Source organism: Cryptomeria japonica, chromosome 7, assembly GCF_030272615.1.
Source record: "Cryptomeria japonica chromosome 7, Sugi_1.0, whole genome shotgun sequence".
NCBI classification, from domain to species: domain Eukaryota; kingdom Viridiplantae; phylum Streptophyta; class Pinopsida; order Cupressales; family Cupressaceae; genus Cryptomeria; species Cryptomeria japonica.
In genome coordinates this window covers 279,390,048-279,395,657 of record NC_081411.1, presented here as the reverse complement: position 1 = coordinate 279,395,657, position 5,610 = coordinate 279,390,048, and positions in this window count along the sequence as shown.

Below are 5,610 nucleotides of genomic sequence, written 5' to 3'. Positions count from 1 at the left end.
TGATTGATGGATTTCATACTAAATGTTTTCAAAGAGTTAATCGGAGATGAGGGTTTTAAGCTAAATAGATAACAAAAGTAACAAAGATGTTTCCCAAAATGCTAACAAGTTATCATCTTTTAAACCTTGGCATGTATTTTGAAATTGTACACTGGCTGATAAATGTGGTTACATGGTTAAAGAACTCATGGCAAAGTCCACAGTGATTGACAGACAATACACAGGAATTTTGTTTTGGTGCAACTTTTCATAGTTTGTTGTTCGTTGTATATCTTCTAAAATCATCTGTGTTATGTGGTGCATAACAAAATCTAGGGTGAATATCCCAATTCAAAATTACAAATTAAAAATCCTTCAAAAACAATATACCACCCTAATGTATGATTAATATATAGAAAGGCAACAGATTTAGTTCAGATTTTTCATCATTCCAACAGTGATCTACATCATTCATGCAGGGTTTTAGTGTCATTTTTGCAATATTTGGCACCCTACAATAGTGATCATCATTAACAACACCTAGAGTCAACAAATTTCAGCAAGATTTTAGTCAAATACATAACAGGGCATTTGATTTCAAATGAGATTTCTTTTCGTTTTCAGTTACTGCCTTCGTTCAAACCTTTCGTTGCTTTTCCCCTTTGAAGTAGCATAAAAACAGTAATATTTTAAACTGAAATTACAAACCGATACCTGTTTTATAACAACAAACATTTTGATTTTGAAAGAGGATTTTTGAACAAAATACATAAAATATTAGACCAAAAAATGGCTCATAATCTGTTCAAAGTAGTTATGGCATTAATAACTGCAATAGAAACATATCAGAACTGACGATTGAGTCAAAAATTGTGTTTAATTCGAAAAAAGATGAGGCTTCAATTAAATAACAAGAGTGTTCAATTATCAGAAAATTTATTGGGGTGAGTTTATCAAGAAGTGTCCTAATGGATTGGGTTTGGGAAACAAGGAATGCAAAACATTGTTTGAAATATTAACCAGATAAATTTGCGCTTATTCAACCTGCTACCTTCGTCTCTTCTTCCTTTGCTGCGATTGGTTCTGGTTCTTGAACCGGCTCAGATGCTTCTGCAAGGCCCACATCTGGTAATTTTTCATGAAAGTAAAGTGGGAATACGGGATAGGGCCTTTAGCCTCCCACCCTATAGTTCACTTCAATCCTAAAGAAACTGAGAGGGGGGCCGAGAGACACGGACTAGTAGGTCTCAGAACTGCTGGTAGATTTCGTTCGACAGGGCGAATTTCCATGTCTACTCTCCCTTCCCACCCACCCACAATGATCGATGCAATGAGTCCATCCGGTGGCATTAAGCAGTGGATTCTTATCTTGATTTGGTTGAGGCAATCTTTGCCAGCCATACACCTCCAGATGGATAAGCAAACCGCATGCAGGCAAACACTACAACTGGACTATAAACCCTAACCACGCGTTGAAGGAGCTGTCACCTATTGGGGAAAATTTCGGTGGCAATGGGAAGTGACGTTTCTGCGGTGTGAGACAATTCCAGTGGGGGTCCAACCCCACAAGGAATTGCCTATCGGCAAATTATTTTCTCTTTACTCTTTTTCTTAGTTCTCTTGGCTTTTAATCTCTTTTTTTCTTCATTTCCTTATTCATATAACCATTATTTTGTTTCATTTCTCTCTATATTTTTTTCAATAATCCAACTTTCCCTATTTTAATCTCATTGTGAAATGTGCCAGATGGGAATTTTGATGTTGCTCTTGACGGTGTCTCCTTGATTTCATTGTTTTCGTATGAGGACGCTTCCTCCCTTTTGATATTGCTTATTATTTCTCAAGAACCTATTCTTATTTCAATGTTTCTCTATGTTGTAAGTGATGTACTGTTGGTGTTCCAACCCTATTGTGACATTATGATTCTTACTTTGTTTATGTGCTTCATGTTGAGCATTGCTCCATGTTTGCTTTTGTGTGAACCTATTACTCCCCTTGCATGTGTGTATGACTGTTTGGGCTATGTGACTATCTCCATAAGAATGGTGGGGTGGACCTAAGGGTTCCACATGATCACGTGGCATTGCCAACCACTGTTGGGGACTAGAGGACTTGGATCGAGAGTGGCTTGAAGAGTTATTCCTCCTTCCTCAACACTTGTTCTTTCTACTTATTTCCCTTCTTGTTAATTTTAATTGTATCAAGCATTGTAACTATTGACGATATGTATTTAGAACACTCCAAGAGAATATTGATGTAATTGCAATATTATGTTATGGATTAGTATTACTTTATGTGCTCCGGTGTTGGAATTGGGCATGACCTATGATCTTGTTCTTCATTTCTTGGTGCATTATGGATATATTGTAGGAACACTTATATTGGTGCTCTAAAATGAATTTAGTGGTGTCTTGAGTAGTCACAAAGGTTTACATAGTCATCTTTCATTGTAGTCTTGAGTTCCTAACAATTATTTTAAGCATGTCAGAGTCATTCCTGGCTCAACTGGGACTACCATGAGGTGTCCCAAGGTGTCACTATCTTGTCTCTTGTTATATTGGAAATCCTTGAGTGATGTGAAGTTGGTTTTGAGAAGTTATGGGTGTAGTGAGTACATTGTGAGTGCACTTGATTCCCGACTAGCCCTGTAGGTATCAGTTGATGACTCAATGACACTGATCTTGACTCATTTCCTCATCTTTTCATCCAATTCTCTCAATTTGAGAGGTGTGTGGGAATTTTGACTTCACTAAGAGGTTTGGGGCTTCGTATAGTCTGACCGAGAAGCTGTCTAATTTTGGACGAACATGTGTCTTAGGGATGTCAGTGTAGATTACTGGTCTTGGGGATTCTAAAACATTTCAAAGACACTAGAATAGGTAGAGGACACTAGCTCACCATGCTAGTGTCCATTTGGAATGTTATTGTCTAGTTGTGTCTCTTGTTTTAGGCCCAAGAGTCTGTACTTGGCCGTTTTGTTCGGGGGTGACTTTGGGAGTTAGAAGCATTAGTTTGACTTAATTTAGAATGTGTTGCAAAGGTAGATACATTAGGGAGCCCTAAAAAGGGTCTTGATTAGGTTTTGGGTAAGATTGTATGGTGTCAGGGGGTGTCCATCTGCAACTAGGGTTTCATTGGAGCCCATTTGTGACACCTAGGACATAACAGTTTTTCCTGTCTATCATTTTGAGCTTGGTGACTTTGGGGTGGTCATGTGTAACCACATACACCTCTGAGATCTTTTTCTAGGATTTGGGAGACCTTTCACATTTATTGATAGTAGTTCCAAGTGTTAGTCTTCTGCATGTGCATTGTTAGTTATCGACAATTTGATCTAATCTTGAGTTTTGAGTGTTATACTTGTGTATGATATGCATGATGAAACTTTAATACTTAAAAAAAATATTTCCATGCATTATATGTGTATTTTTTCCTTATCCTTTAGGGTCCCTTGGTAGGGAGTTACATCTGGTATTTGAGCCCATGTTGACACACTGAGATCTTGGTTATGTTGCTCATAAAGTTGATGTTGTTGGTGCATAGTTGCATGAGTGATTGTGATGTGAGTTAGATGTTAGCTTGTTTCTTGGGAGCCTTGTGTGATAGTTTTGAGGGTTCTTGATGGATGAACCCAAGAAGCATGTTGTAAAGGAAGAGTACCTTTTGGATCTTTTGCACCTTTTAGGGATGGATAGATATCCGTGTGCGAGAGCCCCTTAAGCAGGATAAGGATTAGTTGTTGAGTGCATTGCTCCATGAGAGTGAGCTCTTGTTTCATCCTTGTGAGGTCTCTATGTCTGAATTCTTTTGGCGATAATGGTTGTGTTGTCATGTTGGACATGACATGATATTTGATGAGTGCTTGTTGTTGTGTTGTTGTTTGACATTTAATTGACCCTTGTGTGTACTAAGGAGTCCTCTCATGGGCGACAATCTCCTTGATGATTTATTCTTGCTCTTGTGGATGTTAGAGGCTCTTGAGTGGCCTTGTTACTTTTGTAATCCTAGTGGGATGGCATGATTGTTTCCTTGTTTGACTTGACTAAGATGATTATGATTGACTCTTGATTGAGATTTGCATACTAATTAGTGTGATATTGCATTTATATGTGATATAAGTTGAATTAATTCTTGCAAAGAATGTGTTAGCAATCATTGTACTTTCATTTTGTATATTGTTCTTCATGCTCATAAGAATGCACTATTGTAAGTGTGAAATGAACTAAAATGATTGATAAAATTGATGTGTTGATATTGTGTGGTTGCATTGAAGTGCATAATGTATCATTGCATAATTAAAATAAATGATCATAAGTGGGAAATGTGTAAATTTTAATGGTAGATAAATTGGATTAAGGACCTATGCCCCCAATTTAAATTGCCTATCACATATTTATGAGCATTTATGTCACTCCATAGCCTTGTTGCATCATGAAGGTCATTAAATCATTTGCATCATGCACATCTGGCATTATGACCTTAGTATTGTTTTGTTTCCATCTTGTATGGGTGCACCATAGGGTGTTCTAAACGATAATTGTCATTGTTGGCCCTATCCTTGAGTGGACCTTTGTTAGTTTATGAGCAACCTGTGTTGTTAATGTAAAATTTGTATTGTGATACCCTAGAGTTATTATGGTAAGGTGCTCTTCATGAAGTGGTTCTTGTAAGTATGTGGATTCTAGTATACCATTGTGTGATAGTGAGTTGTCTTGTGAGGTTATGCATACCTTATAAGGACAATCCTTATGTGAATTTTTTTTTAGTCACCCTTGTATATGCAAAGTGAAAAGTACTTTTGTGTTAAGTGATCACGGGTATGCTCATCAGGCCTTGTGATGATGATTATGTGTTGAATGTGGCCCTCCTAGAGTATATGAGTAAAATACACTTGTGTTTAAATCATAAAGTACCTTGGAATGGCCTGGTGTTGTGAATATGTGAGTAAGGAATGATAATGCATTCCTTGTGTGATATTGGTTAAGCATGGATACCTATGTTGGAGTTTGAATGAGGTGTGCATTGGATGTTTGTAGTATGGTTATAGTAATTCTTACATGCTTCCTTACCATGTAATATATTATAAATGAAGTTTAAATGGGTTATGTAGACACCTTTAAAATTGTCCTAGTTTAATTAAATAGATATTTTATTTATTTAATTATTTTATCCTAAGCCTTTTATTAATTAAATAGATTTTTATTCATTTGATTAATTCACTAATATTCTTCTAGCCTTTCCCTATTTAAATAAATTATCCTTCCCTAAATTAAATAAATATTTTGGGTGCCTGCAAGAAGTTGAGTCCACTTTTTGGCCAAAAAGTGAAAGTGTTTTCCCTATTTTTTAGATTTCGTCCTGTTTGACCTAAAAATTTGAAGCACTTAAAGAATGAATCTTAAAAAAAGTCAGGAATAGAAAATGTAGTGCTTGAAGTCTACTTTCCAAATATGTAATTTATTTTAATACCCAGATCTTAAAATTTAAGTTTGAATAGGCATTACTAAAACCTATAGTTTAAAAGTCACCTTTCAGGACCATACCATGTTCATGTACGACAAGCATAATTTGACCTAAATGAAAGTATTTTTTTGAATTCTTTTGAGAAAAGAACTGTAACTCACTCACCTT